Source organism: the organism of the source record quoted next, unplaced genomic scaffold (genome assembly GCF_019419815.1).
Source record: "Pyrus x bretschneideri cultivar Hongxiangsu unplaced genomic scaffold, Pyrus_bretschneideri_v1 Contig51, whole genome shotgun sequence".
Classification (NCBI taxonomy): domain Eukaryota; kingdom Viridiplantae; phylum Streptophyta; class Magnoliopsida; order Rosales; family Rosaceae; genus Pyrus; species Pyrus x bretschneideri.
In genome coordinates this window covers 771,371-775,267 of record NW_025999789.1, presented here as the reverse complement: position 1 = coordinate 775,267, position 3,897 = coordinate 771,371, and the positions used below count along the sequence as shown (strand labels likewise).

Genomic DNA, 3,897 nt, shown 5'->3' with positions numbered 1-3,897 from the left:
TTTTATAACATAATTTTTTTTTTTTTTTTTTTTTTGTTAAGCTTAGTTAGAGATGGATATGTGCTTGACAACTCACAAACATGTTGCAGGGATTTCACCTGTTTTTTTTAAGGTGCATTTTACTGTATTTTAGCTTATAATTATGTATAGTAAATAATTAATATGAAAAATTGGTGTGTCTAATGACTGTTCTTTTTGTAATTTTCAAATGTCAAATGCATGAGCAAATAGAAATAGAGACATATTTAATTGATAAACGTTATTTATCATGTACATTTGAAATGCTAGAGAATTTATAAATTGTTAGATATTTTTGCCATGCACATTTTAATTTAGGAATAATGGGTACTAAAGTTTTAAAGGTGAAATTATATATACTAAAACTCAGTTGATGAACACTGTTCAGCAATAGTGATTTGACGGATTTGCCCTTCAATTGTTAGCCATATTCAGCCTTTTTCCTTCCGTTGTACAATTCATTTACTAATTTACCCCTTCTGTACACGTGTTGGTCATCGTGGGAATGTAAAAGCTCGGCCTTTCCATTTGTTTCGAGAACGAAGCTTTTCCGTTTGTTTCCCGATGAACCTCTCCGGTTCACTCTCTCAGAACTGCGAACCACAACATCCTCCTCCGTTCGAGGCATCTCCTCCCTTCTCCTCCGTTAGACAACTTCTCCCCGTCCAGGCTCCTCCCTCATTCCTTCTCCTCCGCTCCTTCTCCTGGGTATTTTTTTTATCTCTATATTTCCTCATATCCCTCTTGCTTTTACCAATTGTTGCCTAACGAGTTGACCATGTGTTTTCAATTTTGCAACCAAACCCAGGTCTGAAAAGAAAAGAGCTGCAGATTACGGTGGCTCAGTTATCTCCTCCCCGATGTCCGTCGTGCCAACATCACCTTTGAAGAACAGGTTCTGGTTCTTGAGCTTCACCCTCGCTGGGGTAACAGGTAATTATACATAATCATCATCAAAACATATGATAAATAATTATTCTAATTGCATGCACGAACATTCGAGCTTTGCAAGTACCACCGCCGCTCTTCCCCTTTCTCAATCTACTGTTGTTGCTTTATCTCTGTTCCTCTGCCTAGAGAGATCGGAAATTGGAAACCCCAAAGTTTAAATAAAAGCCTAATGTTCTTTTCTCTTCTTTTAATTTTCTCTTTTTCTTCACTGAAAAAAATCCCTAATTTGGTTTTTTTTTTTCTTCTTTTTCGACGGAATAACGCCGTCTTAAGGATGATTTGGAGTCAGAAAAAAAAAATCCCTAATTTTCTCTGCTTCTTGAGATCAACGTGGCTTCCTCGAGGATTTTCACTGTGATTTCTTGCTTCAAACCGGTATGTTCTATACCTCTGTTCGAATTCGTATGAAAAAGTAGTGAGTTATTTGTTGTTTGTAGGTTTTTTTAAGTAGATATTTTTTTTTTGTGGGATTTATTCGAATATTTTGGGTTTGTTGGGTTTTGTTGCTCTGAGCTTGCTGATGAGTGGTCATGTAAGCTGATTAAAACTTTTTGAGTTTTGGGTTTTGCTATAATTAATTGAAGATTTGATAAAGACAATTTCTTTACAATTCTAGAGTTGCCCATTTGGGGAATTTGTGGAATTCCATTTAAACCTTAGAATATGCTTTTTCTCGCATTTGATGATTTGGGTGTTGAGCAGCAATGCATTGATGGATACTCTATATAAAAGGAGCAATTTTGGATGATGAGAAAAGAGGAGTTACCACAATGCTTGAGGTCGCCAACCCCAAGATTGGAGCTGCTTCAACTTGACAAGGTTAATTATTTTACAAAATAAGTTCCAATTTCTTGGTAGTTTGGCTTAACAGTAAATTCCAAGTGAATTTTCCGTTTGGTAGATTTTTTTAATGGAATTTAAGAGAATTGTGAACTTGGTAGAGTTCTGTTGTTTATAGAATGCATATCAGCTTTCATGGGTATCAGTCCTCCAATACCTCTATTTGGTTACAAAGGATTCTTCCCTGGTTGATTATAGTAGGCATAATTCAAATAGCTTATGCAGCTTCAACATCTCCCGGTCACCATAATTTAACAGAAGAATTTGTAATTACAAAATTGCTGTAAAAAGTAAGCCATCAATTCACCACAAGTTAATTTAGTTTTTCGTTATATTGGAGTTGAATTTGGTATTTTGTTTAGGTTTTATTATATTAATTATCATAAGCTTCTTTGAGATTACAAGATGTTCTTGGACACATTAATGCAATACAAGAGTTAGAACAAAAAGTTCATTTTGAATTTCCAATTCAAAACTACTGCATTGTAAAACTGTTTTCCAAAGAAATTGTGTGTTGTTCATGTGCATTCTTCATTGTTTACGCTTTCAATTTAAGAGAATGCCATATATTGTCAACGGTAACCAACGATATCTTTTCAGATAATCATGGGAGTATGCCCATGACGTGTTATTAGGGTAGTTCGAGTGCAATAATTTTGTGACAGATATTCGTTTGAAACATTGATATTTTTGGGTTCTTTGACTGCCTTCACATATCTCTTCCATTTAAATACTCGATTGGGAGCTTACTATATTTGTAACCTTATCTTAATGCCCTGTTTCAAATCCTGCTTAAATTTTGAAGAATGACTATTCTTGCAGGGTTGTATTGGACATAAGCTATTCTTAAAGTAGCTGTAGCACCTTAGAATTTTAGAGGTGATCTGATCGGAGGCCGTTTGCAGATAACGATTCTCAATTTCTTGAGTACACCAGTAAAGGTTCTTTATCTTCATTTCTCATTGACATTTGTTTTTCCTTGATAACGTAGTTGACAGTTCTTTTAGCCTGTTATTATATAATTACTGTTAACAATGACTTTTAGAGAGAGAGAGAGAGAGAGAGAGGGAGGGATGGATATACCAAATGATGCATGTTCAAGGAGTACTCCAACAACATTATTGGAATTTTATAACAATACTTGCCATAATTTTGGTAAGGAATCAGTTGACAGTGTGGGGTTCGTAGATTTGGATTTGGCATTCTCTGATATTAACCAAGGAGTGGAAATTTTGATTGGTTTGATTGGTAATTTGGGTATGTTGTTTGCATTCAACATTCTATAATTATGAGAGAAACCGAGATCATCGTATTATATATTTTATCAGCATTCAACATTTATAATTGTGAACTATCTTTGTGGGTTTATCAATTTATTTTTATGGTTTTCAATTTCCTAAATGAAGTTTGACATGTATGGAATTTGACAATTTATCTTCATTTGCATTCTTGCATTTGAATTTGCAAGTCAGTTTGTGCTAAATGCTATTTAATAATTTAGAGAAAACGTTTCAATTGTTTCAATTGATTGTCATGCATCGCAGTTGGAAACTTGATGATTTAGAATCAGCTTATCAATCTTACATACAATTTCTAATCCCGCGTTGCTGCGGGCAGCAATTTCTAGTGGTTTGCTAAACGTGCGCGGCGGTCAGGCCTTCGAACGAAACAAAATAATAATATAATACCAAAGGGCAGTCTTATCTGGGACCCTCTCTGAACTCTTTCATTTTGCAGACTCCTAGTTACACCGAAGACTGACTAGATCGGTATCCATCATCGCAAAATGCTAAGGACCTTTTCACCCCATTATCATCTGTTCTCTCGCACGCCGTATCTTCTGAGTGGTGTGAATCAAAACGGAAAAAGTAAATTGCAACAATGATTTATTAACTAAAAATTTATTACTATTAGTCTCTCAATTTATTAAAATATGTAGCTATAGTCATTTTCATTAATTTCGTTAAAATTTTCTCAAAATAAGTTATGTTAGGATAACCATTTATATAATAAGAGTCCCTCAACTCATCAAAGTGTCTAATTATGGTCATTTTCGTCAATTACGTCAAAATTTTTGTCAAAACGAGT

The 3,897-nt window shown here is 34.5% G+C and overlaps 1 long non-coding RNA gene across 1 annotated transcript; it reads left to right on the top strand.

Moving 5' to 3' along the window:
- The first annotated feature begins 583 nt into the window (after positions 1-583).
- Positions 584-3,201, top strand: LOC108866945. The gene is made up of 5 exons (XR_001952847.2): positions 584-726; positions 827-951; positions 1,243-1,344; positions 1,672-1,788; positions 2,632-3,201. It is a non-coding gene; the product is annotated as an uncharacterized LOC108866945 (long non-coding RNA).
- Positions 3,202-3,897: the final 696 nt, after the last annotated feature.